Source organism: Labeo rohita, chromosome 16 (assembly GCF_022985175.1).
Source record: "Labeo rohita strain BAU-BD-2019 chromosome 16, IGBB_LRoh.1.0, whole genome shotgun sequence".
Classification (NCBI taxonomy): Eukaryota; Metazoa; Chordata; class Actinopteri; order Cypriniformes; family Cyprinidae; genus Labeo; species Labeo rohita.
In genome coordinates this window covers 5,326,760-5,344,821 of record NC_066884.1, presented here as the reverse complement: position 1 = coordinate 5,344,821, position 18,062 = coordinate 5,326,760, and the positions used below count along the sequence as shown (strand labels likewise).

Sequence of the window (18,062 nt, the reverse complement as noted above, 5' to 3'; positions counted from 1 at the left end):
CATATACTGAGACTTAAGACATCTTATATGCAGTCACAAATTCAAAAACAAGAGGGACAACATTTTTAACACAAGACCTTTTCCTGTAAATACTGTTTATAGTTTAATTTAGATGTTAAGATGCTGTAGAGGTGGGGACATGATGTTTGCCATTAATCAATCTATGTACTACAGCATGTAAGAAGGGAACATAAAAGGAATATTCTAAAAGCAACTCATGCCTTAATCATAATATTGTCTTATTCAGAATGAAGTAAATAATAAGATTACTGATGTCCATGTAAACGCAGTTATTGTGATCCACAGTCAAATGTCCTGGTGTGTTTTCTCTATAAACAAATGTTCTAACCAATGACTCGTGGAGTTTTGATGTGTTTAATGTACTCAGATTAAGAAACAATATCAAGAAACAAAAATAAAGCTAGCCAATCAAAGGCTGTATATATTTAGATAGATGTAGATATTTTTCTCTTGCTCTAAGTGTTTTTAAGTAATAAATGGAAAGCAAAGTTACGTTTGTATTGTCGTATTCTGTTTTCTCCATGTATTTCTGATTTGTGACCCTGGACCACAAAACCAGTCATAAGTAGCACCGGTATATTTGTGGCAATAGCCAAAAATAGATTGTATGGGTCAAAATGATAATTTTTCTTTTATGCCAAAAATCATTAGGATATTAAGTAAAGATCATGTTCCATGAAGATATTTTGTAAATTTCCTACCGTAAATGTATCAAAACTTAATTTTTGATTAGTAATATGCATTGCTAAGAACTTAATTTGGACAACTTTAAAGTTTTTGTGGTCCAGGGTCACATTTGATTAAATGATTTTTGATAGTTCATTAAGTATCAACAGCAAAAAAAGAAACTAATACTGAGAGTACCTTTTGAGAAGAGTACTTTGTACTTTGTACTAAATTACCTTTTTACCACCTGTACTTTTACTTGAAGAAATTGAAGAAATTCACCTAGATCAGACCGAAAGGGCAAGTAATGGGCAGGGGCTTGTGCCCCGTATTGCTGATTTAAAAGAAACGTTCAGAATGTTCAGCATGCAGCGAGCCTCTCCATTTACTGGAACCAAACCTTTTTACACCCTTTTGTCTTTTGAGAAGTTTCTTCACGTGATTATCAAAAGGCTTGTGCGTCTACAGTTCCTTCATGCATAAAGGTCAGTGTTGTCAGTGATGACAACAACTGTCTAATTTCTGTCTATTTTGTTTCAGAAGGACTTTTGAGATAAACATCTGAGACAAATCGAAACTTAGTGAAGCGTATTTGAGATTTTTTTGTTACTGAATAGCAAATTGTGGCTTTTCCTTATGTTTTACTCACTTCAGCCAAATCAAATTCAACATTTAGTTTGGGCACCTCAGTATGCAAGGTAAAAAAAAAACTTTATTTATAGCTGAACTTTATTTATAACTTTATAACATTATTGATCAGCTAACAAGTCAAAGTACTAGCTATATATTTGCATAATTATTAATTATGACTGAAACTGAACACTGAAAAGGAAAAAAAAAAATAGCGTGCACATTGATATCAATTTGACATCACATATTAGTCAAGACATGATCAAGATGCTGAACATCATTTTAAATTCAGCTTGGACGTCAATTTCTTCCAGTAACTGTGTGAAAATAAGTTAATACCACACTGAAACTGGTTTCATGTATATGTTGACCAATATGCGTGACGTTCAATTTACATCAAATCAATGTGATGTCAAGTTTTTGACATCAGTTTGATTTGCATATTTGATCTGTTTTTTGTTTTTTTTTTACGTCAAACTGACATTTTTTTCTGGGAAACAACAACGGTGAAATCAGAAAATGAGAGACTGATATATTTAACAAAGATGGATGATAAATGTCATGAATTCGGTCTGACTGGCAGGTTATGTGTTATGTGTTTTGACAGTTTGCCATGTGCTCATTGTCCTTGTGGTTCCCCTCCCCATTGTTATCTTATTAACTACTTTAGCTGCTGTGACACCTAGCATCTACAAGGAAGTTCAAACACTAGTTACTGGAAAAGTGCAAAAATGTTGTGCATTTTGTCTCTTTGATGTGACAATAATTCTTCCACATGTGGGTTGTCAGACAGTACATACCATATATCGTCTCAATGACTGATGCTTTCCTTTCGTTATCCACTTTTGTGTATGTGTATATATATATATATATATATATATTGTAATGAGAATTAGTAGTGCTGGATGTACATGTTTTCATTTTTAACTATATATATAGTTCAATCTATATATGTAGGGTTCAAAATGAACTTGGCTATTAAAGTTTTACAAGTCTCCAGAAATAAACTCAAATCACTGCTTAGATTTAAATAGATTTATTTTTAAATATATTTATTTGTAAATTTGATTTTGAATCAATGAACGGCTTCCAATTTTACAAACTGATTGCAGAGACCATAAACATAAAATTAAATAGAAATAATTTCTGTGATTTCTCTTATAAAACATTTATTTTGTTGTAATTTCCAAATATGGAAAAATAAATTAAAATATTTAGTGGTAAACACGTTGAAGATTAGCAAACAGGCTGTTCATGATCAATTATTTTTTTAAGCTTATATAGAAAACAATGTGTTTGAAACGAAGATGTTTCTCATCCAGCGTGTGTGCCACTTTTAACTAGTCGTTTTTCTAATACTGGAGACTCCTTGTTAGAGGACAAGGTTTATGACCCATAACCCGCCAAATTGTCTAATGATTTGATATTGTGCCCACCACGTTATTATTTTTTTTTTGTGTGGCGAGTGTTATTCTACTGAGCTGTTTTCAACATAATAATAATAAATAATAATAATAATAATATAAAAATATATATATTTTTGAGCAGCAAATCATAATATTAGAATAATTTCTGAAGGATCATGTGACTGGGTGCTAAACTTTGACACCACATAAATAAATTACATTTTAAAATATATTCAAGAAGAAAACAGTTATTTTAAATAGTAAAAATAATTTACTGTTTTTGCTGTAATTTGGATCAGGCTTAGTGAGCAGAAGAGACTTCTTTAAAAACATTAAAAATCAAAAACTTTTGACTGGTAGTGTATAAGTTAAAGAAAAGTCACTGGTTGATTGATTATTATTATTTTTTTCCACAAGATTTTTATCATAATTTTATTAAAAGTAAGCAGTAAATCTTCCTATGTATTAGAAACATGTTTTAGAGCCTCTGACTTCTGGGAGATGTTATCAAACAGGTTGAGAGCAAAACAAAACATGCAATAATGTACCTAAGAATGCATTTTTGTAAATGGGCAAGTTTCTTTAACACGGCAAGAAAATAACACATTCTGAAGATGCCTTAGAAAAACACAGCAACTCAGTACGCAGTTTCACAAATTTTGTAAAAAATTTGTATTTCAAATCCTGCCCATGTGATACTAAAAATGTATTACTATTTTGGATCAAAGGCCTGAAAACAACAAGAAAAACATCAGTTATACCAGCTGTGGTATTCTGAACATATCTCAGAATGTTACATTGTTAGTTGAATCAAGAGTGTGTATAAATAAAAATGACATGTATGTGAACCAAACTACAAACTGTAAATCTGTCAAACAGAAAGGAAAAGAAGCATAACACAGATTACAAAGAAGCATGACTGATATTACATACTTGGGCTTGAAGTGCAGGTCTCTGCCAGTCAACAGTTCTTTGACAATAGCATTGTGTCATTACAGACATCATTTGAGAGAATAACATATGCGGAAAGATTTTATCATAAAAAAACAACAACACTTGGAATGTCCTAAGTTGCCATTAGTGCAACATTTATAGATGTCCTGTGGTTTTAGAATCTAATGTGTGTGACACATTTAATTATTCAAATTTTGTTGTTGTTGAACTTAGATCTCTGATATCCTTTTTCATACTGTCATTGACATGATCCAGTTAATTGACATGATCCTTCATTAATTTTCTCAGGACTAGGCAGGAAAGCACCCTGGCTGGTCCATCATAGAGCTCACACTCTCATATATCCTGTTGCTATAGTTATTCTGTAGTTATATATTTATTTATATGTTGTTTAAATTTCTTTAATCGTTAGATGTGTATATGTTTATTTGTACAAAATAAAGCATTTCTTTACAGACAAAAAAAAAGATCATTAATACTTTAACCATGCAAATGTGTTTACATTTTAATTTATATTTTTTTGTTTTGCATGCACTAGGCTACATTAAATAGAGCTAAAATGAGAGTTTATATTATGTATCTGTATAAGTAATGGTTGAGCCAACAAATTATTTTTAAAAATTGGTTATAGGTAATATGTAAATATGTAATTTTAAATTACGAAATTAATGATTGATTAATCCAAGAACATGTTCTTATTCATCTGCTTTTATTCAAAGCAGCTTACAAATAAGTTCACTCCTGTATCCTGTTGCTATAGTTATTCTTTAGTTATATATTTATTTGTTTCCTATCATTTTCATTAAACGTTATTTGTGTATTATTAGCTTCGTGATATCAATGTGTGAATTTATAATGGATGTTCAACAACACACATACACTCACAACTGTGTTTAAAAGCCATTCATTCATTTTCACCTCTGACTACTCACAAAAACAAACAAACAAAAAAAAAAACACCGATGACAAACAGCAACCCAACAATGAAAGTAGAGAGGAAGAATCAAAGCACAGAGATTAAGCAATAATTCAGTCAAACTGCTGAATGATGATGTGCATCATCTAAAGTAGTTTATTTATATTTGACATCTTCAACATACAAAACACCGCCATTCTGAAAGACTATTGTTTGTTTGCGAGCACCCTTTCCTGTATCGGGTATATAGCGAGTTATGTGGCCATTATTTGGATAGGAAGGCATGATGTCACCTTGGAATGGGGTTGATGGAACCATCATATTCATCTGAAAGAACAAAACAATGTGGTTAGTTATAATCAGGTACTTATTTTAGCCTAGTAAATGTGACATCTCTTAATTACAGAATATTAACACAAGGGCTATTATTCTTTGTAAAGAAAATATTTCAGAATGTTTCAGACACTATTACCTGTGGACAAGGCATCCCACCGAAAGGTACGTTACCATTACAGAAATATGGCTGTGGTCCATACCTATTATTTATAAAGGAGTCATGTTAATCATATGTTTTATTGAATCTCAGTAAATGTAAATTGATTATTGTAATTATTTTAATTTCATTATTACATTTTTTTTTAACTGATAAACTAACCGAAAAGCCACCATCTGGTTAAACATCGGATTCATCATCCCCCAAGGGCCGAAGTTCATTGTTGCAGATGTAGTGAGATTTTGTAGTGATGTGGTAAGCAGATTTAGCATCTAAGAAACAGTGGTTTAAAAAAAAAAAAAAAAAACACTTTTCCTGCACTTTATTTGCTTTTCAACTCATTTTCACATCATATTTAGGCAAAAATACAGGATGCAATGTACTATTGTTGCAGTGTCTTGAGTGCACTAGACAACCTTTGGTACATAAATTCTGCAATAATAAAGTGATTGTTTAGGAACTATGTTCAATGCCTAAATTGTGATTTTTCTGATTAAATATTAAATAAACACAACACTTAAAAAATATATATTTTTAATAGACATATTAAACAGTATTTTTATAATATGACATAACTTTTTCACAACGTAAATTTTATATTAGGCCCTTAAAGTTAAATTTGATATTTCCTTACCAAAGTCTTTGTGCAGTGTTCAAGCAGCTCTTCAAAGCAGTGATTCGTTTTTGAGCACCAGACATCTATAAGCCCCAGGACACAACATCTCCACCCACTAATCAGTAGAGATAACAGAGGCAACCAATAAAGAAACTGAAAGCAACTGTTGTATTTGTTGTCTTTAAGATTTTCTACATTTCTAAGAGAATCAGCTGCAAAAATTCAAATATATTGTTATTTATGCCTTTAGTGATAGGATGATAGAAACTAGGGATGCAACAATACAGTTAGCCCACGGTTCAATATACTTTTTTTAATGAAGCAACATAAAATAATGGAGGGATTTTTACAAAAGACATCTGTCGAGCAAGTGTTAAATGCAGTTACTGTTTGAAGGTGCCCCTGGTTTCGAACTGTAATCAGGGCGGAATATTTCTAGTTCGCAGGGCACTTACTTTTGAATAGAACAGACATCTGAGATGCACAAAAGGTGCAGAGCGGTGGTTCACTTACAAGATCAACTGGCTGAGATCAACCTATAATGTGTTTATTTTATCAGGCAGATATATCAGTGCCATCTAGTTATTAAAAACTGCAAAAGAGAAATGAATTCGGTCCTGTGTGTGATACAATAGAAGGCGGCCGTATGATTTCTGTGAGTGTGTATGTGTCGTGTTCTGGCCACACGTGCTCGAATGAATGCAATGGATTCAAATATTAGTACATTTATTCTAAGCAAGTGCAAGCAGCTCTTAAAAATGTTAACGCAAATACAGTCGTTTTTTCCTCTGGTGATTTGTATTTATTGTCATTGTATGCTATTTAGCGTGTCCTATAACATGGTGGCGACTACCCAGAATGCAACGCGCAGTGACGTAAACTCCCGAGCTCTATAGGTTAGACAAGTTACATAGGTAACTGTTAGCTGCCTTTCTAGTTTCAGAATTAGTTTGTTGTAATTATTAATGGAATTTAAGATTTACCGCATTTTGTCGTGTTTGCGTTTTAAAGGCAACTGCAATGAGGCATCAAGAAAGACGAGCATGCCAACCACCCTGAGACTGATAGTTCATGGTAAGAGAACAACTATGGTTTTGAGATGTTTGTGTATTCTGTGTGGGGTTTTCCTTTTAAAAGTTTGCCATTTCTTCTACTTGTTTTTCAGAGAAGACATTTCTGTCACTAACAAAGTGGATGGTGAGCAAAGGTGGTGGCCACGTTTTGGAGCAGCACCTGGGTTTTGCAGATGGCTGTGTATTCTTTGGCTGCATGTCTTTTTCTCCATTATGTTTCTGTTGCAGATTCTTTGTGAGGATACAACATAATGCACTGCAAAACATCCTAAGACAGGGGAAATGGTGAAGATGCACTGTTCCAGCAGTTTAAGACTGTATTTTTAAGTGTTATACATGCATTGTTTTAAATAAAGTATTTGATATTTTGTGATTATTGTGTTGTTTTAATTGAATGTCAGTAGTACCTATGTAGAGTAAAAATAAAATAAATTTAAATGAATTCAATATAAAATTATAAAATCTACTGAAATCTATATTAAAATGAATGAATTACAGTAGTATACTGATGAATTTGACTTTTTTTTAATAGTATTTGGCTGTAAAACAGCTACAGTTTGCAACTGTAAATTAAATACGGTTTGCTACTGTAAATTCTAATTACAGTAACTTACTGGCAACATGGGTCCTGTCCTGCTTACACGCAGGACATGGAGGCACCAGCGCAATCACTTACATTTTAATTTTTTTCAGTGGAAACAATTTAAAATATATCAACAAAACATTGCAAACGGTGCTTCTATAAAAAAAGAAAACAAACATTATGCTTTCTGTCGTCTCAACAGGAGCGCTTCACAAAAATCAACCGAAACTTAGCGAATATATACCTCGCAGACATGATACATATATCTATAGAAAGCTTTAAATCATAACTTAATGAAATAAAGCAAATCGAAAACAAAAACTCTTTCATTATGTAATCTGTAAAGATGCATTTCTCTGTAAAGGCGCACCCAGAGAGGAGATGGCGACACTGTCTCAGAAAACACTAGTTTATTAATAAATAATTCAAAAATCTCCTTACTATTTCACCCCGACACATCAGTGGTAATAACGTTTGCCGGTGCTTTTCGGCAAGCTTTAGCCTATTGCATGCGCTTGAACGCGGAACTGTTCCAGCTGAGCTGAAGGCACACTCACTGCTGCTGCTTACGAAGCGCCTTCCAAGCCAGTCTCGAAAGTGAAAGGAAAAGTGAAGTCTCACGTTGTGTCCCATTTTTATTTACTTATTTAAGCTTCAATAATTATTGAATAACTGATCTGCTTACTGCACTGCACCAGAACATTTAATGTCTTAAAATAAACACAAAACCAAACATCTGTGACAAGTTGACAAAAGGCAAGTTCCTTATTTTAATTTGTTTTTTAACTTTTATTGTGGCTTTTTTAAAGATGACTTACCTGTCAATCAAATTTTGTCTTCATCTCCAACAAGTTTTGCTTCAGAACGCGTCAAATTCTTTGGCTGAGTTTTTGCATATCACGCAGCTCACAGTCAAGTACGATCAAGTTTTGTGTTGGGTTTACTTAATTCTAGCCTAGTTTTCATGTTGATGTGTATTATGTTTTTTTAATTGCACTTTACACTTATGTTCACTTTATAATTTATATTTTTGTTTTGCATGCCCTAATGCAGGCTGTGTAAATAGAGCTACAATGTTATGAAATGTAGGTTATGTTTTTTGAGTTTAATCTATTTATCTTTATTCTGCCTTATTTTTCCTGTAAGAGGGGGTGCGGCCATTTGTAAATTTAACCTGTCTGGCTTCTGGTCTCATTCGCTTCCAGCTGTTTTTAGCTGGACAAAACAGCTTACTTCCGCATTGAAAAATAAGGTGGATACCTAATAGTTACTTTAGGACTGATGTACTACTTTAACACTGATGTGAGATGAACAACACCCACTCTCAGTAAAACAGAAAGGAAAATCTGCTTCTATGGGCAAAACAAAGGTGCATGACTGACTACATTTTAGACTACATATCTAGACTTGAACAGCAGGTCTCTGTCAGTTAACAGCTCTTTAACATTCAAGTATGGCATTACAGGCATCATTTGACACAGACAGAAAAAAATGTTATTATACATCCAAAAACTCTTGGAATGTCTTAAGTCTTCATTCATGCAACACCTATGTCCTTGTTTTAGACCGTTATAACACTGTACTTGAATTGCATTTGTTTTTGTCCAAATGTCTCCCAGATACAGTGCTGCTTAAAAGTTTGTGAACCCTTTAGAATTTTCTAAATTTTTGCATAAATATAACATAAACCACCATCAGATTTCCTGAAAGTTGACAAAAAGAACCCAATCAAACAAATGAGACAAAAAATATACTTTGTCATTTATTTACTGAGAAACATGATCCAGTATTAAATATTTGCGAGTTGCAAAGTATTTTTTAGTATCTGGTGTGACCCCTTTTTGAAGCAATAACCGCAGGTAACATATTTTGTAACCACTGATCACTCCTGCACAACAGCTTGTAGGAATTTTAGTCCATTCTTCAGTACAAAAACACTTGAACCCTCTGATATTGGTGGGTTTCCTCCTATGAACTGCTTGATTCAGGTCCTTCCACAACATTTCAATTGGATTAAGGTCCAGACTTTGACTCAGGCATTCCAACACATTAACCTTCTTCTTCCTTAACCATTTTTTAGTAGAATGACTTGTGTGCTTGTGGTCGTTGTCTTGCTGCATGACCCACTTTCTTCTAAGATTCAGTGCTTGGACAGATGTCCTGATATTTTTCTTTAGAATTTGCTGGGATAACTCAGAATTCATTGTTCCATCAATGATGGCAAGCCATTCTGGCCAAGATGCAGCAAAGCAGGCCTAAACCATGATACTACCACCAGCGTGTTTGCCAGAAGGTTCTTATGCTGGAATAAAATGTTTTTTTTTTTTTTTTTCACTTCTCATTTAAACCCAAAATGGTTTATTTGGGTCTCATCTGTCCACAAAACATTTCTCCAATAGCCCTCTGACTTGTCCACAAGATCTTTAGCAAACTGCAGACCAACAGCAGTTTTTTTTTGTTTTTTTTTTTGGTTTGTTTGTTTGTTTGTTTTTGGAGAGTTATGGCTTTCTCCTTGCAACTCTGCCATTCGTACCATGGTTGTTTAGTGTTCTCCTGATGATGGACTCATGAACATTAATTTTAACCAGTGTGAGAATGGCCTTTATGTGCTTAAAAGTTACGCTGATGTCGTTTGCAACCTTGCAGACTATTATAAGTCTTGCTTTGGAGTGATGGGCGGGTAATAGTGGTCTTTAATTTCCTCCATTTGTAAACAATGACTGTGGATTTGTGGAGTCCAAACTCTTTCGAGATGGTTTTGTAACCTTTTCTAGCCGGATGCACAACAACAACTCTTCTTCTGAGCTTCTCAGGGATCAGAGAAGTGAGATGATTAACTTCCACAAACATGATCAGACTTTGATAGATTCCTGTTCTTTAATTAAAACAAGGCATACACTGGCACCTGATAGTCATCCTCTATCGACTGATAACACATCTGAACAAATGGACTCTAATTTCACCTTAATCTTAGAGATTCACGTACTTTTGCAACTAACGCATATATAACACTGGACAATTTTTCTCAATAAATAAATGACAAATTATATACTTTCATCACATTTGTTTGATTGGGTTCTCTTTGTCAACTTTCAGGACTTGTGTGAAAATCTGATTAACATTTCGCTCATATTTATGCAGAAATATAGAAAATTCTAAAGGGTTCACAAACTTTTAGGCACGGAATCACAGTCGCATTCTTTCCATGAAATAAACTCTCAGGATCGCACAGACACAAGAACGAGACAGTCGTGAACAAAAACAATAATGGTAAGTTTATTTAAAACCAGCAGGATATTAGAAGTGCAGGTGAGTAGTTTTAAGAAGATCAATGCAGAGAGTCAACAGAAAGGTAACATTGGGTCTTATTGCAGAAAGATAGCCTGCAATTATTTTCTGGCACTGTCGGAATTTTACCCTCACAGTGTGTTGCTAGGACCTATGTCCACTGTTTAGTCAATAAAAATGCACATGAAATGATGTGTTGTGAACTGAAATGCCATGCAGGCAAAAAGAGCTAAAACAAATACGGTTATGTGGGATTCCAATAAGCAAATTATTGTCCTCCTCTATTTTTTTTCAGTACACATAAAAACCACAACTGAAACAATTGTAAGTGATGTTTTAGTTAAGAAACGTCTTGGTTATGTATGGTAACCCTCGTTCCCTGATAGAGGGAACGGAGACGTTCCCTATCTGTCATTAACTCCGATGTTGCGTCGAGTGTACGACAGTAGGGGTCGCTCTTGGGAGCCCAAACATCTAGTGTCGTACACTCGACACAACGTCGGAGTGAACAACAGATAGGGAAACCATGTTGTTAAATGTCTTTGTTCTATCATTAATATACTGTTATTTATTATGCTACCATGGGAAAACTTTTTACTTTGAAATTTAACTTTCATTCACTTCCCACACATTTTGACCAGTAAACTTTCCTTCCCTTTTTCTTTGCCATTTTCATTTGTATGTCAGGTACCAATCTTTTGATTATATTATCTATCTAGAAGCCATATGTTGCATTCTTTACCAAGAAAATGTTTTGAGACATCCAGATGGATGCCACAAAAAAAAATAAATAAATAAATAAATAAAATAAAATAAAATAAAATAAAATAAAATAAAATAAAATAAAATAAAATAAAAAATACAAGAGAGAGAGAAAACCCCACTGTGCAACACTGCATTTATTGAGGGAAAAAAACATTAATTATAATAAACATAAAAACAACTGTGATGAGCATTTATTAACTTTCACCTTTGATTACTGTCAAAAAAGCAGCAGCATACAGAAGAGGTTTAGAGACAAAGTGCTGATCTTTTAGACATAAAACAGAATTAAAGTACTAACAATTATCATAACAAACATATGTAAAGAAAGTAAAGGAATTAACATTTAAATCAACATCTAGACAAAGCAATCAGTTTACTAGGTGCTGTGTTTCAGAACTTATTTGTAGTATTTGGTTTCTTCAGCATAAACAATCTGGCCATTCTTCTTCACTACTCTCCGGAAGGAGTTCTGGGCAGGGTAATAGCGAGTCACCTCACCATGTCTTGGAACATTAACTTGTTCACCATAGAAGAATTCTTTTATTATATTTGCATGGCTCTGCAAATACCAAAAGATAGATAAGAAAACAAGGTGGTTTGTTTTTCACAAAAATGCAGATTAGCATACTGATAAAATGCATAGCATTATTGGGTTTTAAATACAATACATTGAAAAAAAACAATAAAAAAAAAAAAAAAATATATATATATATATATATATATATATATATATATATATATATGGACAGTGCATTTTCTGTTTTTATTTATTTATTTATTTATTTATTTATTTATTTATTTATTTATGTGTAACAGTGTAGATGTGACATCTCTCAGTTAAACACCTATTACGCTATTAAAAGTTTAAAACATGCTTCACAGTTTATTAAGGAAATATTTAGGGACATACACCATTACCTGTACAACAGCCATCTGTTCCTCTTCATTATCATCAAGATAGACAACCTGACCTCCATACCTTTAATATTAAAAAAGTCATGTAAATAAATTAGCTCAGTAAACAAATGAAACAAACTGTTCTAAAAACTGAACATATAGACAAGTGATAAAAATCTTTATTTTTTAAGTGATTAATGTATCCGCTTATACATGTACTAACCCAATAGCCATTTGTTTACAGTGACAGCTGTAATGGCTCATTGTTGCAGACGATTTGCAGTGTGTGGTAAGTAGACGTCTTAGCTGATGTGAAAAACAGGAGAAAACATTTTAAATATCACACGTTTACACTTTTACACTGTCCATATTGCTGAGTTCATTTTATATTTAGACAACACCAGCTTGTACATTAAACCTCCAATGCTACAGTGATTCTTAAGGAAATGGTTGTTAGATGCCTAAATGATAATGATTTTGCCTTTAAACATTAAATAAAATAAAAGCCTTAATATTTATAAATAATTATTATTTTTAAATGCAGTGTTTTATTGTGATACAAATAATGATACATACATTTTTTATCATTTTAATGTAATTCTATATTTGCTTACCAATGATTTTGTTCAGTGTTCAGTCACCCCTTCAAAGCAGTGAATGTAATCTGGATTCTACCTGAGCTTTTATTTAGGACCCAAAGAAAAAACATCCCCTCCCTCTGCTAAATGGAATGTTCTTGAGGTGGTTAAAACTGAAACCAAATGCAACAGTTAGGTTTGTTCTCTTAGCATATATGGACATACCATCACATTCTCACTCCCAAATTGTCATATGCGTCACTTTTTTCGATGTGCAGGATGTCTCATTGCTTTTTTTTTTTTTTTTTGTTACAAAAACGTTTTACATATGTGACCCTGGACCATAAAACCAGTCTTAAGTTTAGTTTCTATACACTGATTATCAAGGTATCAAGTTTAGTGACATCTGCATGTTACTAGTTAAATAACTAGTTACAGGAAACATTCTAAAAATGTTGTCAGTGATGTGACAGGGAGATGTCAAATACATGAATGTAAAAAAAATGTATGCACTTTGACAAGCTCCACATGTTTATAAGTTTTGTAATAAGCATCAACAGTGCTGTATGTACATTTTGAAATGTTTTCCCCAAGGTTTTTTTCTCCATTTCTGCCACTGATGGAGTTTGGGTTCCTGGCAACTGTCAACAAGATCAACTGACCAGCTGGCTTTGATGATTCCTAGAACTAAACGGCAAAGTGGAGATTGAGCTTTTGTAGCGATAGCTCCGAAACTCTGGAATGAATTACAGTTTCTCTTAGATCAGCTCCCACATTAAGTGTTTTTAAACACAAGCTTAAGGAACATTTCCTTGCATTAGCATTTATTGGGGTACAGACATTTCTAGTTTATTTCACTGTCATTTTACTGTGGTTTTAGTGCTGTGTTTTATGTTTAAGACTGTTTTACATATTGTACAGCACTTTGGTCAATGGCTGGTTGTGTGAACGTGCTCAATAAAGAAAGAAAGAAAGAAAGAAGTAGAAATAATTACATAAGAAATAACTGTAATTAAATTACAGAAAAAGTAAGAGTAATCCCTTACTTTTTCAAGGGAAAAGTAGGAATTAAATAACTACACTGTAAAAAATAAAAAAACGCAATTTGTTGAGTCAGCTTAAAATAATTTGTTATCCTGCTGCCTTCAAATTTTAGTTCAGTCAACTAAAATAAGTTTAGTAAACTTGAAATGTTAAGTTGTACTAAGTAACAACTTAGATATCTGTGTTTGCTAAACTTAACAGATGGGTAAGTAACCCAGCTGCCTTAAAATTGTAAGTTGATTCAAATCAAATATCTAAGTTGTCACTTAGTATAATTTAACATTTCAAGTTGAATAAACTGAGTTGACTGAAATTTTAAGGCAGCCAGGTTACAAATTATTTTAAGTTGACTCAACAAATTGTTTTTTACAGTGAAGTTAAGTCAAGATTGAACCATAATGTAACTGAATCTTGTCCTAATGACTGTAGCCACCCATGCACTATCAGTAAAACAGAAAATAAAGTAAGCTTCTGATCAAAACAAAGATGCATGACTGATTACATTTTTGACTATATATATATGGACTTGAAAAGAAAGTGTCTGTCATTCAACACTTTTTTGACAATAACAAAGTACGTCATTACAGGCATCAGTTGACGCAGGAAAAACAAACAAACAAAGCATTTATCATTCAACACCCAAAAAAACAAAAACAAAAACAAAAAAAAAACTTGGAATGTCCCAAGTCTGTTTTAGTGCAATATCTCAACTATCTTGTTGTTTCAGAATCAAGACATTTGACAAGATAAACTGTTCACACAGAGTTAAAAATCCAAAGGAAAGTCTCTTTTTTATCATGTTGGTCATTTCTGAATCATGTTAGAGATGATGGATTCATGTTTGTTGTTTTCTCAATAAATGTTAAAATAAATGTTTTAAAAGAACAGTAACATACAGTACTACACATCCTTTTGTTGTTGTTGTTGTTTTTTGGATTTCAATTACCATTCATTTGATAATGATAATGTTATCTGAGAGTAAAACATGTCAAGACTTTTAGGAGGATGTTTGTACCATGTTACAGCAAAATTTTAATGCATTTAGAGCCATAAAAGACATTTCAATAACCCACATACAAAATAAAAGTTTGCGTTTGCCTATATATGTGTGCGTACTGTGTGTAAGGATTATGTATATATAAATACACACAAAGTAATGCATATATTTAAGAGAAATATATGCAAAATATTTTTTATTTATATATAATATAAATGATATAAAAATTATAATAAATACATATCATTGTAAATATATCTTAAATATATACATGAGTGTGTTTGTATTTATATATACATAATAATTACACACAGTACACACACATATATTAGGCAAACTCGAACTTTTATTTTGTATGCGATTACTCGTGATTAATTGTTTGACAGCCCTAAAAAAATACACACTGTTATTCTTTACCTCTATGTATGTATGTATATTTTATTAATTCTACTGTATATATTAGTTCCATGACATGAATATGTATCATTTCATGTCAAAGTTTCTGTACACTGATGATGTCAGTAATAATAATGAGATACACAAGATACACAAGCTTCCAGCAAATCCACAAAAAAACAACAACAGGAAAACAAAAGTGGAACAAAAAGGAGACTAAACAGCATATAGCATAGCAACCCAAACAAGTATTTTGTTTTATTTCAGTTGATAATATATGAGACAAATATTTTATATACGACAGAATCACAGCAACTGTACTAGTGATAACAAATTAAAGTAAATAGAAACACTGAAATTGGAGACAAAGCAATAACTGAGTAAAACAGTTGATCTGGGGTATTGTGCATCAGATCTTAATGATGTCCAAAATAGATCCTTTGTTTAGTGTAAACAACTTCGCCATTCTCCAGGACCACTTTATAAAGACCGTAAAGCCCACCCCCTAAACTGTAACAGCGAGTCACCTCGCCATTTATTGGAAGGGAAGGTTCAAAGTTCTGGAAGAAGTGTGATGAAACAAGAATATGAGAATGGATTAGAAAACAAAGGGCAGTTTCATATTTAGAGCATGTACATATTTATTTCATTATACTGATTAAATATATGGTTTTAGATACATTAAATATATGCACAAAATATTAATATAACTTGATAAGTGATAAGTGTTTTTGACGCTAAATTATTCTCTCTTTTGATCATTTGTGTCAATAATCCTTTATAAATTTACAAAGAACATGCTTATTAGTTTTTACTGTAGGTTTTATTTTATTTTTTATTTTTTCCCCCAGTATAATTCCCACATTATTGCTTACATGTTTCATAGTTTGTAAAGAACACATGTTGGGAGGTTTCAAAAAAACCATTACCTGAAAAACAGCCATCATATCATTATGATGTCCTCCATGCCTTTAAATAAAGAAATTATTGATGTAAATGTGTTAGTGGAGCTCAATAGGTTTACATAATTCTAACAGACTTTTGAGTTAGTTAATAAAAATTGTCTTTTCTAAGTGATTATTGTGTATTTCAACTGATTCACACATACTAACCTGCCGTCCCTTCTCCTCACTCTGCCCCCACAGTGTTGACAGTTCATTGTTGGGGGTGTTTTGTAGTGTGTAGTAAGCAGACTTTACAACTGATGTGAGAAACAGGATAAACATTAGAAATTATTTCAAATATCACTTTTTATCACTTTTCCTGCACTTTGTCTATATTGTTGAGTTACATGTATGTTTAGACAGAAATAGGAGAATGCATAGTAGAATGCTTTGTCTCAACAATATTGTTGTAAAAAAAAATAATAATAAAAAAAGCACATTTGGTGCATAAAATCTGCAATATATTGTTCTTCAGAAATTATGTTAGGACTGTTAGATCCATAATAAAGATTTAGATTTCCCATCAGATGTTAAATACAGTAAAAACCATAAGATTTATACATAATACAAAATAAACCAATATATATATATATAATGTTTTTTCTTACCTAAATCTTTTTTGAATGTTCAAGCAGCTCTTCAAAATAGTGAACGTGATCTGGATTCTACTTGACTCTTGACTATACAGAGATCTATTTAAGTGGCTAGAAACAACATCCAACATCCACACCCACTAAGTAACTACAAAAATGTGCCCAAGGCAGCCAAGACTGAAACAAAAAGAGGAAAGGATATGAATTAACATCTAAAATAAAATATAGAAAATGCCTAATATTAGTCAGATTACAAGACTAGCTAGTTATTTTTTACCATCTGAGAATATTGTACTTTGTGGCAGAGTTTAAAGTCTGCTTTAGGTTTTCACACTCCAGAAATAATCAAACTAACCTTCACATCTATCCTTACAAAGATTTGGACTTTAAATGAGACCAAAAGATTCAATACAAGACATAAAAATTACATATTAGATTAAATGTAGTTCATGAAACATTGCTTGTACTCCATCTTTAGGTACTAATTTGTACTTTAATGTACTTATATGCACCCATTAGGGGTAAATAAGGTACAAAGATGTACCTGTTTAAAGGGTGACAGCTTTCATTTCCAAAATGAACGAAGTGGTTTATGTGTGTAACATCTGTGGTTGCATTAGCTTTTTGCCCATTGTATGGTATTTGGTTGCTGGTTTATGTTGTCTGTGTGGATTTTGAATTTATTTCCTTTGTAATTTGCTTATTTTTAATCTACTTAATAAACCCCTGTAAATTGTTGATAGTTGTGATATCAAGGGAAAATTGGACAATATTACTGGTACATGAACATGAGCAGAATACACTAAAAAAAAAAAAAAAAAAAATACAAACACAAATTAGAACATTTGTTTATGGTCAAAAACACCATCTAGTGGTTAACTTCCAAACTGCAAATACCTTCCACTGCCTCTGAAACGGATGGTTACAACACAAATACTACTTAAATAGAAACAATTGCTTTATACTGTAACAGCTGTCTCATTTCTGTCTATTTTTATTTTTTATTTTTTCTCAGAAGAAGGACTTTTAGGAGAAACATCTGAGACAAATTGAAGCTTAAATGAAGCATATTTGAGATTTGAGAATATGTCAGCGGAACTATGAAAAAGCAACCTAATTTTTTCTCTGGGAGCTATAGTTTTTGCAATGTTAAGCACCCAGTATATATACAACATATATTAATATTTGCTGTATGGCTTTTC

At 32.4% G+C, this 18,062-nt stretch overlaps 3 long non-coding RNA genes across 3 annotated transcripts; all 3 read right to left on the bottom strand.

Annotated features, from left to right (window-relative positions):
- Positions 1-4,753: 4,753 nt before the first annotated feature.
- Positions 4,754-5,801, bottom strand: LOC127178007 (uncharacterized). Its single transcript, XR_007829283.1, has 4 exons — positions 5,721-5,801; positions 5,249-5,358; positions 5,066-5,129; positions 4,754-4,920 (listed from the first exon to the last, which is right to left on the bottom strand). It is a non-coding gene; the product is annotated as an uncharacterized LOC127178007 (long non-coding RNA).
- A 5,729-nt stretch (positions 5,802-11,530) lies between these two features.
- Positions 11,531-12,995, bottom strand: LOC127179027 (uncharacterized). The gene is made up of 4 exons (XR_007829464.1): positions 12,923-12,995; positions 12,532-12,614; positions 12,330-12,390; positions 11,531-11,970 (listed from the first exon to the last, which is right to left on the bottom strand). It is a non-coding gene; the product is annotated as an uncharacterized LOC127179027 (long non-coding RNA).
- Positions 12,996-15,274: 2,279 nt separating this feature from the next.
- LOC127179177 (uncharacterized) lies at positions 15,275-16,948 on the bottom strand. The gene is made up of 4 exons (XR_007829489.1): positions 16,876-16,948; positions 16,436-16,524; positions 16,253-16,292; positions 15,275-15,883 (listed from the first exon to the last, which is right to left on the bottom strand). It is a non-coding gene; the product is annotated as an uncharacterized LOC127179177 (long non-coding RNA).
- Between the last annotated feature and the right edge of the window lie 1,114 nt (positions 16,949-18,062).